Below are 16632 nucleotides of genomic sequence, written 5' to 3'. Positions count from 1 at the left end.
ATTTTCCACAAGCACCAATATTAAGAAATCATGACATTTTCTTAACACGGCCAAGTTCCATATAAGTATAAACATAAATCCCAATAAATCAGTGGATTTCCAGAGTAGAAGCCACTTTGCTTAATAGAATAACTTGTGTCTTACCTGCATGACAGGCAAAAACTGTATTGTTGAAAGGGTTACTCCAATCACCATGACTACTTCAGTGATTTGTAGTGATCATGGTGGTAGGAGTCTGGATGTGCAGAATTTGTGTGGTGGGAACCAGTTATATTTGTTTTTGTTGTCACGCGCACTGCACGCTGACAACAGGCAGGCATACCAATCTTCTCGATCTTGCTCTGTACCAATCTTCTCGATCTTGCTCTGTGCTGTCCCTCCTGCCTCCCTCCACTACGTGAAACGTGGTTTTGTTTTTAATTGATAATCCCTTCTTCCCTCTCTCCACTCTCCCACTTTCTATGTGAGGCCTTTGAGTGGACCTTTGATTGGACCCCCACTTTCTATGTGAGGCCTTTGATTGGACCCTTGCTGTTGTTTGTCAGACAGAGGTAGGAGTTCGCTGGATTCCAGGTCTTTTTTAACAGATTTTTTTTTGTTTTATGTGTGTGTGGATGGTGGGTGGTGGGGGGTGGGGGGTGGTGGGGGGTGGGGGGTGGGGGGCGGGCTATTAGCATTGCCCAATAGGGCATTGTAAACCCAAAAACGTAAAGTGTCAAAAAGGATTGGATTAATCATATCACATTCATGATGAAGATGAAGATGGGGAATATGGGATTTTTGTGACAGAAGAAAATAACTCTAACTTCAGTTCTGATAATTTCTGAGCAGTTAAATAATCTAATTCTGTTTTGTAGAACAGGATTTCAGCACCTCCAGGTCCCGCTAATATAGATATTTACTCTCTCCGAATTCTTACAGAGGATCTCAAGGATTTGGTGGTTTCTAGCAAAAGGTTCTCCTAGCAAGAAGAGCAGTCATTGACTGGATAAGATTAACCTTTATATGTTCAATGGTGACTTTATCCTGTAAAATCTGGTCACTTATTTCACATGTATTTTTCCCTCTAGCTGTTATTCACCCACTTATTTTCTTGTCTGCTTTTCTTTCGCATTTTTCTGTGTTAGCAAACATTTATCTCGTCTTGATCCCCTTTTATTTCCACTATTGTTAGGTTAATGCTTGTCACATATCATATATATATATATATATATATCCTGTTCTTAACTGACTTTCTAAAAAAATTAGGCACATGGGTAGCTCACCTATACCATTCCTGGAAAAGTCATTAGATAAATGATGATATTGCGTATGTTGAAATCATTTTTTAAATTTGGTTTGAGCAAGCAAAGATTGTCTTCTTGGAATAAGAAATTAGTGAAGCAATTAGGTATTCTGCGCTACAACTTAGATACTTTCCACCTCTGGGAATCTGAGATTAACCTCACATGCACCTGCACAATTAAAGATCTGCTTTTGGAAGTTGGCAATCTCTATTTTAATCAATTTACAATTTTAAATCTAAAGCCTTCTATTATGCATAATTATTGTAACTGAAATGTGCAATATTAGAAAATGTACATAAATAAACTGGGCTGCAAATGCTGCCTAAGCAAAAGATTTACATATAAGGTATAAAAGAGAGTTTCTAATAAAACTCATTATCATAACTGTATAAACCCAGATTTTTAAATGTTATGACCTTTATTATTCAAGGGGCACTCCACTGCCCAAATAAAAAATAAATAAGTAAAAAATTGTTTAGTGGGGGGCGGGGCCTAACCGCCATTCTGAGCGGTCGCACATGAAGTGAGCTCCTGGCTAAACTATAAGAAAAAGCTGATAAACTGACTCAATACCCAAGCAAATCTGACAAATCCTGCTGAGGACACTCTGAGCCACAATCTACGGCATATTACCGATCGAATGGTAATTTTACCTCAACGCATCTCTGAGAAAAAGCGGTGGAGGCAGCTGGTGAGAAACGGCTGTTCTCCTTGCTGACACTCTGACTGACAAGGAGAGGCGATCGGACTCCCCGTTCCCCCCCTGCCGGTGAGGGACATCCCGGTATATAATCGACTGTCCATCGAAAAGAGGGGGCCTATGTAATCCTGCAGAAGCCCTAGTAAGCTGAGGCTTTGAAATCAGCCGTCCCAAAATGGCGGACGCGCCATTTGAAGGCAGCCTTGCGACTTCCATGAAGCGCCTGGACGAAATCTTCGCCAACTTCTGGCGCATACTCGCTGTCAGGCAAGGGCAATGAGAGGAGAGGGAATGGGGCGACAGCTCACTGCGAAGCTCGCCGTCTGCCACTCACCGACCTGCTAAACATGCAACCTCCACGCTACGCACTCTACACCAGCGGAGGCGACGCAACCGACCCCCGGGCACTTATAGGAGCCCAAAAGCAACTAAAATTCAGCACCACTACCCCGGGCTGAAAAAAGCAAGGATGAGCCTCCTGGCGCACATCTCGCACCTCCAGAGGAAGAGGCTTCAAGAGCAAGCCGGCACTGCACTGCACCGAGCCAGCGGAGGAGCTGCATGCAGCCGGACCGGCAGAAACCGGAGCCCGACTCAAGTATGGGTAAAACAACACAACAAGATCAGGGCCATTGAGACTCTCACACCCCGAAGAAGCCAGGTACCAAGACAAGGGATGGGGTGATCGACCACTAATATGCAGCCTGGACATTTCAGTTACCGTCACGCTCTTCTCTCACGGACTGATTTGTACCGATCTACACCTGGACTATTTACGCTACCTGGCCTACTTAATCGACCATTATGCCATGACAGACGCTGACCAGACCAGCACGCAGCCTCCCTAACTGAGATTCACAGCGGGAGAGAACTTTACAACAACCCTCAAAACTTGAATGTTCCTAACTGTTCAACCGTTTTTCTGTGTTTAAGTGTTTAATTGTTAGGCATCCTCATGGTAATTTCTTACTACTCAAATGATGACTTATAACTCACACCAGTCACACACCCTCAATCACGGCATAGCTTGTAGCCAATCTTCAATATGATTATCTGATATCTACAGATTAATGATCCGCTAGTAATCCAACACCCTAGACATGTGCATAGCGTGACTTAACCATGATTTTCTTTTATAGCAACGTGTCATGCTCTGTATTAGCAAGCATTGGTTTTAAATGTACTTTAGAAACAATCGACAATACTGCAGAGGAAATGAAGGCTGGTTACCTTTGCCTGAATGGATATGTTTTACAAAAAGCTTATGAACCTGTAGACATGCACATTCCTGCGTATTAAAACACTCAGTACTAGTGATGACTATGTCAGTTAGTATAGCTTGACCACACACAATCTTGTTTAACTACCTACTGACATTTATTATTATTATTAGGACACTGTTCCCCACCTGTAACCCCTATATAAAAATGTGCAATCTTTATTAATGCCAGGCTAATCATATATCCTGCCTATTTTACTATGCTTGATGGAGCTGTTGTGACATACCTCCCCATTCACCCCAGAGTCTAGATAGATTTACATAATCTGACAGCAAACACCACAATATAGATCTAGACCGTTTTATTAAGCCGTGTTTATTACGCATGTTCCTTAACTTGTCAATACTTCTTCAAAATGTGCACAAGTTTCTATCAATGCCTTACTACATGCAAACCATGTACCATGTCTCTTTGTCAATTGCTGTTGGGGCATGACAAACTTGTATGGAATTTTCTGCACAACAAAATAAAGAATTTAAAAAAAAATTAAAAAAAATTAGTAGATATATCCCAAATGAAAACTTACATGTATTTAATGATGCATTTTTTCATTGGAGTTATATTTAAAAACAGCTTGCAAAAACTGCAATGCTCTTGTCTGCTGCCTTTGCAAACCCTCCTCTTTTGTAGCTGTCCAACCACATACTTCCCAATGCAGCTCAATGAGAAGTTTTTGCAAGGCAAGTGCTCTGGGCTATTGCTGCCTCTTGAGTTCAGTGCAATTAAACTAATCAAACCAGGAAGTAACAGGACCTGTTGCCTGTTTGAGAAGCCAGGGGGTGTAACCAGTATAATTTATAAAAGTGTAAATTCCTGATGAAATTTGTACTTTTTTCAGAATGAAAATATAGGACACACTAGTCACACATAAAGCTTTTCAGACAAGCTAAAAGGGGGCTTTGGGGGTCTGGAGTGTCACTATTATTTTGATTGCTTATGTCATTAGTTAAGGGTTAGGGTTTTAAGTTAGGAGAGCAATTAGTAGACTTCTGCATGGCATAAAAAGTTTGTTTGTGTAGTCTGATATTCATCCATGTTGCGGTTTAGCTCATAAAAGCAGGGCTCCAGAGCAGGGCCAGCAATCCCACAATAAGAAATTCTCCAGCCACTCAAGGTGTTCAAGCCGCAGGCAGTTTTAACAGAACTCTTTTTTTGTTCTAATAAAACTGCCAGTGGCTTGAACACCTTGAGTGCCTGGAGAATTTCTTGTGTTGCCATACAAAATATTTGGCAAAACTATTCGAACATACTAAAATGGAGTGACAATCCAGTCAGTGCATTGATTTTTTTTTTAGTGCTCATTTTTCTCTCTGTTGGTTACTTCTCACTTGATCTAAAAGAAAATATTTAGTAGCTGCCCCCTAAACTTCAACACTCTTTTTACCTATCAACCACCTCTTTTTTTAAATTCTGAATCACTAATGAAATGAACATTCCTATCTATTGTGCAATTCATTTGGTTTCGCGATTAGGCCATGAATGGAACTCTAAATAATGTATCAAATTAGCATGAGTATTGCATGAGTCATTTGTTTGGTTATACATCTACATGGCAGAATTTAGACGACCCATTGACCAGCCTAAATTCAGATCATTTGCAATTCGGACTAAAACAAATGCACAAGTCCAACAATTAGGTTTAGGGTTAGGGTTTGGGATAGAGAAGTGGGGGTTCAATGTTTGGATTGGGGTTTGCATTTACAAGTCGGGATAGCCTAAGGCTTACAATTAACACATTTTGCAGTATATTACAATGGTCTGATTTATTGCAATTAAGATGAAATCTACTTATGTACCACTTTGTGGTATGATCGATATTATTAAACATATTTTTGGTTGCGGACAATCCTATGCACTCAAGCTTATGATTCATCATCTTAATACAGCTTCATCTCTAAAGTCAATTTATGATGTATAGATGTGGTCTGATTTGTAGTTTTGTTGCATCCTGTTTCTATGATAATAATAGGTCTGTACCATGCATACTGTATTTTTTGCAACTCTCACACCATGCAGCTGCTCAAATAAACCTTGTAACAGCTGAAGGAGAAATGTAAAGTCTAATATTAGGCTGTACATTTATAGGTCACTTTGTTGAAGCCCTTAAAGATATGTTCTTTTTGAAGTTCAAGTGGATTCCATACTCTCAGATATGAATATGTTCCTCTGTAAACAATGAAATAGTTTGTATGATAAGGGGCTCCAAACATTTGAGTCTTTAAAAAACTACCTCTATCCTAACTTGCAATTAAATGGTTTAATTGCCTGCACTGCCTGGAGATGGTCTGATGAAATGATAGTTGAAAAGCTAAGTGAGGGTGAGAAAGTAGCCATTCCACACAGGATATGTGTGCCTTTCTCATTTAGAAGGAATGTCTGACAAGTAGAAGCACGGCATCCCTTCTTTTAGATGGCTCTGTTTTATCTCGTTGCTGCGTTATTGCTGACAGAAAGTGCTATTACCATTCTTTGATGAGGTGATGAGGATGGGAGGAATCAGGAAGTGCTATTACATTTAACCTTTCCACCAGGTGACATACAGATGGCAACCTGACTGGAAGGCTAGTTAAAGACTATGAGAACTCCATTGGTGAAAGGTTAGAAGTAGTGAATTCACAAATACTATAAAAAAAACTACATTTTAATATACAAAAATGCTATATTTTCAGGCATGGTGCACTTTTGACACGTAAATTTATGGGTTCCAACTTAGACATCTATTTACATTGTTTCCCAAATTACATTTATAGACTGAACATTTAGCAAAAACGATTTACCATAAAGTTTGTATTCACATTAACCCATTCTATATGGAGATTGCTGTACTAGTACTACTCTCACAAACAGTAGTTTAAATCTGTAGTCCCCAACCCAGTCCTCATGGACCACCAACAGTCCAGGATTGATAAATTTCCATTTTTGATTCAAATGGAGATACTTACAAAACCTGGAATTTTGGTGGTCCATAGGGATTGGGTTGGGGACCACTGGTTTAAATAACTACTAAAAAAAGAATTGTCCAGAGTTCTTCCCAGGGGCAAATCTTATGAATGGGAGGATTACAGAGCAAGTAGACTTACCGCCTTTTTTATGTTTATTTAAGGTTGTGGAATGTACGATTTTACACAAACTAAAATAAATACATTAACTAGTACAATAGGAGCTTCTGTGCCTTGGTGTGAAGAAATGCTGCACTTAATGAATGTTTAAAACATATCCATACAACAAAGAAAAAAAGAAAGAAAATTAAAAGTGTGAAAATAGAGTAACTGTAATAAGAGAATAGTAACTGGGCAGCTATTCTGGTCCAATTGCCCCCATCCGTTGGCATCAGGTTGGTGCTTGAACTTGAACAATGGGAATGCAAAGATCACTGTTTTACCCCCCTAATCCCACAGTGTGGATCTAAATAAAATAATAAATCAGGAAGACATATTGTCTCTCCAATTCCCCCACAGTCGGATCCTCTGTGCTTCTACCCATAACCAGCAGTTGAGGACTATAATTAAAATACACATGGGGGCTTGGTGTCAGGGCTTTCTTAATGCATTGGCACACTGGACAGTTGCCCTTGGGCCCAACAAGCATAGGAGCCTTATAGGCTTGACAACTGTTCAGTATATTATTGCAGGAGATTTATTCAGAACCTTCAAACCCTCTTTAATAAAACATTTAGATGGACTATTCACCTCAGTATCAGCTTTTATCAGTAAATTCAATCTTGCTGTTGCGAATACATATCTTGACCATTACGAAATCTACATACACATACTAATTGTACATAAGCAAGACAAAACCAACACACAATTTTTTGAAGCCATAAAGCTATGTGTTGAACACAGGGCCGGCCCAAGGCATTGTGCTGGCTGGATCAGAACTTGAAATGCTGCCCACCCCCATCTCCAACAAAACCACACCAACCAAAAAACGCCCACATCCATTATGTTATGCAGTGTGTGTAGTGAATGCAGTGTCTGTGTAGTGGATGCAGAGTGTGTATTTGTGTAGTGGAATCATTGTGTATAGTGGCTGCAGTGTCTGTGGATTGAATGCAGGGTGGGTAGTGAATTGTAGTGAATTGTAATTATTTAATGTGGTGGCTGGCTAGCAAGTGCCAGAGAGACACTGGGCTAGGGAAGAGGAAGGGTTAGGGGTAGGGATAGGCGTAGGGTTAGGGATAGGGGTAAGGTTAGGGGTAGGGAATACCCAAAGTCCCGAATTCCCAAAGTGTCCCGCATTATGGTTAGGTATAGGGGTCGGGTTAGGGATAGGGGTAGGGTTAGGGGTAGGTGATTCCCGAAGTCTTAAATTCCTGAAGTGCCGAAGTCCTGAAGTGCCGAATTGCCGAAGTCACAAAAGTCCTGAAGTGCTGAACCAATTTTTTTGCCCATGCACATCCCTACTCAATATTACCAACTTTCACCTTGCTGAGCACTGAAAAATCTGAGACTGCCACACCACTATGTATGAGAGAGTTTTGAAGACAGTCTCTCATGTTTTTAATTTAGGTTTGTTTGTTTTTTTAAATTTTTATCATAACACTTTGCACACAGGCACACAGGTGCCTATTTAGTTAAATAATGTTTTGGGTATTTTTTTTTTTATTATGGTCAATTCTCTGCATCATTTAGTTGGTGAGATTTGCATCAATTCAGGGAATTAATTTAAAAGACAGTTTATGGACCATAACCTATACAGGGCAAGCAGTTTGAAGTAGTTATGATGTATATATGGGTGGAAAAAATCTACCCTGGATGAGTGGAAAAAATGGTTGATTTGGTCTCGAATTCTGGTTTAATATGGTAGAGAGAAGACCTCAACTGGTAAATGAGCTCCCCATTAGAGCTCTGAAACAATAAAACTTGATGTAAGGGAAATGGACCCTAAACGTACCAGGAGATCTTCTAACCATATGTGGAAACAGCAGTATTGTTCCAAAAATGAACCCAATACACAGATACCAAATAGTATAGAAACAAAGATAAAGATAAAAATACTCAATTATAAAATGTATATATAAATGAAAATATTTTCTATTTATGCACTAAGTTAAGCCTCTGATGAAGTGACAGTAACTAGTCACGAAACGCGTAAGGCAAACTTTCGGCCGCAGCCGCATCTTCATAGAGATCCAGGAGCACGCAGACCAATACAGAGTGAGACACACGAGGAGATTTTTCGAAGCCTATTTTCCCGTTTTTTTCCACCGCTACCTCTTGACCGGTCAGAGGTTCAGTGAGTAACCACTCCAAATTGGATTCTGCATATCTCATAGGACTCTGTAAATATACCCATCGAGTTTTTATTTATTGACTATGCTATCAAGTTTTCATGTATTTTTCCTATCATTTGTGATGCTGTACAAATAAATTTTATATATTTTTTACCAACAAAAAAACGGATGTTTTGTTGATACTACAAAGAGGACACCCATTTTTATCAGTTTGGATTTGTGTCAGTAACTATATATCGAATCAGTAATAGTCACTGCAGACCATTAGATTATACTCCTGTGCTTGCTTGGTATTATACAGACCCAGCAGTACAGATACTGTATCAATGTAGCTGAACACAAATATACTTGGTTGTAAACGTCCACATAGACGGTAACATTTATTTGCACCAGTTTAACTTAGTGCATAAATAGAAAATATTTTCATTGATATATACATTTTATAATTGAGTATTTTTATCTTTATCTTTGTTTCTATACTATTTGGTATCTGTGTATTGGGTTCATTTTTGGAACAATACTGCTGTTTCCACATATGGTTAGAAGATCTCCTGGTACGTTTAGGGTCCATTTCCCTTACATCAAGTTTTATTGTTCCAGAGCTCTAATGGGGAGCTCATTTACCAGTTGAGGTCTTCTCTCTACCATATTAAACCAGAATTCGAGACCAAATCAACCATTTTTTCCACTCATCCAGGGTAGATTTTTTCCACCCATATATACCCAGCAGTACAGATACTGTATCAATGTAGCTGAACACAAATATACTTGGTTGTAAACGTCCACATAGACGGTAACATTTATTTGCACCAGTTTAACTTAGTGCATAAATAGAAAATATTTTCATTTATATATACATTTTATAATTGAGTATTTTTATCTTTATCTTTGTTTCTATACTATTTGGTATCTGTGTATTGGGTTCATTTTTGGAACAATACTGCTGTTTCCACATATGGTTAGAAGATCTCCTGGTACGTTTAGGGTCCATTTCCCTTACATGAAGTAGTTATGATGCCTAGGCTTCGCTTTAAAATTTAATTTAGATGAAGGGATTTTTAACTGCTTTTATAGTGTCATGTATTGGTCAACCAAGCAGGGACAGATTAAGAGCCCAGTGGGCCTGGTGCTGACAATTATGATGGGCCTAATTACAGAATCATATCGACCAAAAACACTAAAACACTCCCAAGTGTCATGTATCTGATGGAGATGGTGCTGGAGAGAAAGAAAACAGTAGCTATAAGAAAACACATACCCTAGGCTAATATCTCACTAATTTATGTTTTCATCTTTCAAGTAAATCCATAACCCCTAACAGCAGTGTCCAGTCAAGCAGGAAGTCAATGGGCACGGTAAAAGGGTGGGCCACTGACACAAATCACGTAACCTGCCAAAAGAGCCGAACATGCCCAAAAAGAGGATGTCTGCCCAAAGAATTAGAAGGCCAGCCTGGCATGAATGCATGTCACGCTGCCTGACAATCATGCAGCTGGCCAACTAAGGGCATACTGTGCATACTGCACCCTGAGCTTGACATAAATGCATCTAATTATGCGCCCGCTCAACGCTTTTTAAGGACTGTCCCCAAGCACTCGCTGGTCCACTTGTCTCCTTACCTTCTTACTAGCAGGCAGGAGCACCTGGTATATAGTCTGGGACAGAGAAAAACTGTATGTAGTGAGTGTAGAAGAAAGGGGACATGCCACAGTGTTAGAGAGACCAAAGTCAGCATTACCTTAAAGGATCACTATAGGGTTAGGAACACAAACATGAATTCATGACCCTATAGTGTTAACACCACCATCTGGCCCCCCTGTGCCCCTCATGCCTCCATAAATATAGCAAAATCTTACTGTTTTCAAGCCTGAAGCTGTAACTCTGCATGCTGTTAGACTCAGAAAAACAAGCAGTCTGCTGACATCATTAGAAGTGGTGGCCTGATCCAATCACAGTGCTTCCCCATAGGATTGGCTGAGACTGACAAAGAGGCAGATCAGGGGCAGAGCCAGCATGATTCAAACACAGCCCTGGCCAATCAGCATCTCCTCATAGAGATGAATTGAATCAAGGAATCTCTATAAGGAAAGTTCAGTGTCTGCATGCAGAGGGAGGAGACACTGAATGTTTGGATGCATTTTAGGCAGCCGTGACCCAGGAAGGATCTCTAACAGCCATCTAAGGAGTGGCCAGTGAAGTTATCACTAGGCTGTAATGTAAAGACTGCAATTTCTCTGAAAAGACAGTGTTTACAGCAAAAAGCCTGACGGTAATGATTCTACTCACCAGAACAAATTCAATAAGCTGTAGTTTTTCTGGTGACTATAGTGTCCCTTTAACTATATTCATTGTCAGCCAGTCCACACAAGTTTTGTTCCCATACATCCCTCTTAAGTTTCCATACTTAAGTAAGAGTGTGTGAAAAGTAGTTAGGGTTGCCACCTTTCTTGGAAAAACATGCCGGCCTCGCTAATTTGCATAATTAAATATGTATGGGTGACATCACATGATGTAAATCACAAGGAGTGACATAAGAGAAAATGCTGTAAAATCACCAAAAAACTACTTAGTTTGATTCTGCTGTATAGATGGATTCCTCCCAGTGCCCCCATGTGTCGATTACTCCCGGTCTCAGTGTTCCTATGTATCAGTGTGTCAGTGCCCCATGTCTCCCAGTGTCCCCTAGTATCGTGTCCCCAGGTCTCCCAGTTATCCTATGTATCACAGTGTCTCAACGCCCCATGTGTCCCCATGTATCCCAGGGTCCCCATGTCACTAGGACACTAGGAAGATGGGGAGACCTGGGGACACGGGGAGACCTAGGGACACGGAGACACCAGTGACACTGGGAGACTAGGGGACTCTGGCTGGGACACATGGGACACTGGGAAAATAGGGGACACTTGAAGACATGGGGACATAGACACCAGGGACACAGACACTAGAGACACTGGCTGGGGGACATGGGGACATTGAGACATAGGGGCACTGGGAGACATGGGGACACTGAGACACCAGGGCCACAGACACTAGGGACACTAGCTTGGAGACATGGGGACATTGAGACACTTGAGGCATTGGGAGACATGGAGGCACTTGGAGACATGGGGACAGTGAGACACTGGCAGACTGGGGGCACTGGGAGACTAGGGGGCACTGAGACACCAGGGACACTGGCTGGGAGACATGGGGACACTGAGAGACATGGGGACACTGTGTGCCCATGTGTCTGTGTCATAATGTCTCCCAATGCCCCTTAGTGTCACAGTGTATGTCTCCTTGCAGCCTTTTCCCCCATCCCTTACTACCCTGTAGGCTGTCTCTGCAGGGTGGGAGTTGCTGTCTGGACTCTCTGTAGCTGCACCCCTGCAGATCAGTGAGTATAGATAGGCAGGGAGGGATATGCTGGAACTTCCTATCCCTGCCTGTTTCCACACACAGTGACCCCCTACTGGCCAGTGCTGGTATTGCATAGTAATCTCTTGTTTATACTGAGAAAAATACCAGCATTTGTATTGCCAGTATCACTGTAATATTGGCACCAGCCAGGCAGCCTCAAATACTGGATGTGGCAATAAAATAAAAGCCTGGTGGAATCCCTAAGAGTAGTGTGTGAAAAAAAAATTTAAAAAATGTTTTTTTTTTTTTTTTTTTTTAAATCAATGGGCCTATTCCATGGGCCTGGGCCTGGAGCTGCAGCTCCATCAGCCCCTATGTTAATCCGGCCCTGCAACCAAGGTTCACATGCTTACATTTCACTCTTAAATTATAACCCTGATGTGACCTTAATTTATACTCTTGGATGTTGGGAGTTTTACTTGGCAAATCATTACAGTGTCCACTGAAATATTGCAAGTCATTGCAAGTGTGTTTCCACTTTCTTTTGTAATCCTGCATGTGGTAAAATAAAAAAAGGTGATTGGGTTGCATATGTACACCTGCTATCGACTTATTCACAAGTTCCAACCTTTCCATCTAGTGAGTTGGTCTACAGCTAGTGACTGAACTCCGCAATGGCATGAATAAGAGGATTCTGATAAGTAAAGCCTTTTCCTGGTCTAGGAAGAATCTGTCGGCTGCTTTGCAGTAATTAATTATTTTTTTTTTTTATAAATGTATATATTTAACTCCTTATCAGTGTGATATAATAAATAAGATCACTTTGATCCCTAGAGTTTCCCTTTTAAAATAATTAAATAAGAATAAAACCAATTTATACATAAGTAGATTTGATCCCAGATAGGGGTCTCAATTTCTGGTATTTATAGTGAACAACAAGTTTCTAGGAAATTACATATCCTAAGACCAGTTGGGAAATAGATAGATTTTAACAGCAGTTAGTCACAAATACACTGTATCCAGTGATTCAGGCTTTATTGTCCATTGCCTAAGACAGGGATAGGCAACCTTCAGCACTCCAGATGTTATGGACTACATCCCCCATAATGCTCTTACACCCATATTGCTGGCAAAGCATCATGGGAGGTGTAGTCCAAAACATCTGGAGTGCCGAAGGTTGCCTATGCCTGGCCTAAGACAACAGTTCTCTTAGGCAATGGACAATGATAAACTCATCAGCTTTTTCGGCTTCCAATTTCATTTCATGCAGATGACAGGCAAATCTATTTGTCCTCTCCTGATCTCTCTCTGCCCCTCTTGACTAGTGTCTCTGACTGTGCCTATCTGCTATTTCATACTGGATGGCTGCTAACTTCCTTAAACTCAACCTGTCCAAAACAGAACTTCTGTTTATTCGACCCTCAAGTGTTGCTACTCCCGTGTCTATCTCCTTTCAAGTCAATGATCCTACCATTATCTCTACCTCGCAGTCTCACTGTCTAAAGGTGTTCTCTTTGATTCTGACCTCTCCTTCACTCCTCATGTCCAGTCGTTCACCAAATCATGCCCTCTTTAACCTCATAACAATGATGTGCATCTGCCCCTATTTAATTTAGAACGTGCTATGGTGCTGGCCTATGCCGTTGTCCTTTCTCGCCTTGACTAGTGCAATCTGCTTCTCAGTGGTCTTAGGTGTTCCAAACTTGCCCCGTTACAGTCAATACTGAATGTGGTGACAAGCCTCATATTCCTGATGGCCTCCTACAACTCCCCCCGCCCCCGTGTCAGTCCCTACATTAACTCCCCCTAAAATATAGCACCCATTTTAAGATTCTGCTACTTATTTACAAATCTCGACATAATGCTGCCACAATCTACCCTTTATACACAAGTATGTAACGTCTAGTCACCTACGCTCTGCTGTAGATCGTACTCCCACATCTGATGCTCACCTTCAAGACCTCTTTAGGACTGCACTGTTCCTGTGAAACTCCCTTCCCTTCTCTGTTAGACTTTCACACAGTCTCCATTTCTTAAAAAATCATTGAAAAATCACTTCTTCAGGAAAGTATCAATTAAACAGTTAACAGCTTCACCTCCCCATACCCTAATTCCTCACTAAAAACCCACTAAGCCCTCAGTGAATACTTTACTAGCAATAAAGTTTTCTACCATACCCTTACCTTTTGTGTCTTTTTACCCCACTCCCTCAAGCATGTATGCTCATTGAGCAGAGCCCTCAACCCCTCTGTTCGTGTGCATCCAATTCGTCTGGTTACAATTACGTGTCTGTTAGTCCACCTTTTGTACAGTGTTGCGAAATTTGTTTGTGCTTTATAAATGATTATTAATAATAATAATAATAATAATAATAACGCTGAAAATAAACCTTTTAGCTTGTTACAGCTCCACCAATACCACCTAACCATTGATTTTAAACCAATACAAGTGGTGTCATACACTGATTCCTTGTGGCGTCTCACCCATCCGGGAATAGACACCGGCTTACGATTACAGAGCGCATTTACTGTGCCTCCACATATTGAACCTTGTAGTAGAGCACTAAAAGTGGATATTTGTTTGCTTGAGTGTTTTCGAAGTGCCCAGTGAGTCTCGAATGTTGATTGTGTTCGTGTTTTGGCTGTCAAGTCTGGCCTAGAGTTTAGAAAGTGAGTGAGATGGTTGTATCTAAATGTTTGTAGAGCTGAGGATGTGGCTGGATGTATTAGGTCTTTGAGAAGAGTAAATCCTGATGTTTGATGCATGTTTCCCAGTGTAAGGCTATGAGAGGGGAAAAAGGAGTTGTTAGCTCCGTGTGACATGCCTGATTAGAAGAGGGGATTTTGAATCAGAGGACACAGAGGAGACAGGTATGGGGTAATGGATGGTTGCTGGCACATTCCCTGCCAACTCTTTAATGTTGGTACTATGGTCGGGTGTGTGCTGTGTTGGGGTAGTAAAAAAGCTTTCCCCAACTTATGCCAAGGTATGGTATGGATAGGGGTTTGAAACATTGATGCCTCAATGTGGACCCATTGTTTAGTTGATTTCATGTCTGTCGAGGATCTATGAGTGATCAGATAAGTAGCCTTGTGATAGATTTCTATATCTGGTAATCCCAGGCCTCCCAAAGCCTTGGGTCTGACCATGACATTGTATGGGACTCTAGGGTGTTTAGAGGCCCAGATAAAGGAGGTAAATTGTTGTCTCACTGTCTGGAAGAAAGATTTGAGAAGCTGTATCGGCAGTACCTGCAAGAGGTACAATATGCACAGAAGAGCATTCATCTTGAGAATGTCCCATATGCCCTGAAGGAAGGGTTCCATGATTAATATGAATAGGAGCGGGGAGACAGGGCACCCCTGTCTCGTGCCATTTCTAAAGACTACTGCATCAGATAATTGTCTGTTAATTTTCAGTTTTGCTGTTGGATTTGAGTATAAGCCTTAATCCATCTCATCTAATTAGGCCCAAACCCCATAGCCTGTAATGTAGTGAAAAGTAAGGACCAGTACGCCCATTGAGAGCAATAGACTCTGTTTTATTAGGGTATTTATCCTGACTTTTATTTAACTTATACTTATTTTGACTGGTATATCCACTATAATGAATGTAAATCCCTGCGCTGGCCCGATGAGGTGCCGACTTTTCTACGAACCATGGGCCTGCCAAACACAGAGGTGGCAGACTGGGTCTTGGGCTCACTAGAGCAGAGAAACAACCAGCCAGCACCAAGAGCCCCGAGACGCCGCAGAGATGACTCGCCGCAAGGACACCCAGCCCGCAGACACCAACTACCGGCGCAACAGCAAGCACAGCCCGGAGAGCAATAGGCCGCACGACAGAAGATTACAGCTACAATGTAGCGCAGCGACTGTGAAGAATCTCCCGCAGATGACAATGGACGGACATAGGACACAAAGGACATGCAGATAAGTAAAATTTAAATCTAGACATGTAACGCTACAGACATTGACACACATCCCCACGACGCATACCCCGCCCAGACCACTTGCAAATGGCAACGCTGCCAGACTAGGCCCAAAACCACCCAAACTAAAGGTGGTAGTAACACTATGGTCACACCGCAATGCCTAGTACTATGGGACCGGTACATCACCAAGGGAGACAGCCACTAAGTTGCACCCCATGGAAACATCAGGGAACGACCGTAAATTGGGGAGGGGGGAGAAAAAGGGTACGTGAAGAAGGCAGGGGACTAAAAGTTTTGAGCAGGAAGCGCTGCACTCGGATGAGGAGATACAGGAGACCCGAGCACGACACGTGAACAAGGATCATAAGCACAGGCTGATAGACGACTGGCACTTACATAAGGACTATGTCGGGGGGAGGGGAAGAGGCAAGGGTTGAGGAACCTGAAAATAGTCACCGCGTTACCCCTGGTGGGCGAGGGGGGGGAAGACGGGGGACCCGGGAACAAGTGGCAGGGGGGGAGGGGGAGGCGGGGAAGCAGTTGGGAACATGGAAGAGAGGGGAGATAGGAGACATACAACAGCACCCCCCTTCTTATACTCAATAAGCTCCATATATTCAATATAAATATACTCAATGTACTCCAAAATGTTTAAGGACACCTTTAAAAAAAAAAAAATAACAATGTATATATATATATATTTGTGTTAAGGGCTCATGATAGTACAGAAGATACAAACACTGATAAGTGTAGGATGGTATTAAAAGAGCAAGTCGGTTGTGGTGTGCCGGAACCGACGATGAGGTAGGCCTGTAAATAAAGAGGGCCCACCAAGAAGAAATGTAAAGAGAAAATGAGTT

Source organism: Pelobates fuscus, chromosome 6, assembly GCF_036172605.1.
Source record: "Pelobates fuscus isolate aPelFus1 chromosome 6, aPelFus1.pri, whole genome shotgun sequence".
NCBI classification, from domain to species: Eukaryota; Metazoa; Chordata; class Amphibia; order Anura; family Pelobatidae; genus Pelobates; species Pelobates fuscus.
Note: the sequence above shows the minus strand (reverse complement) of the source record.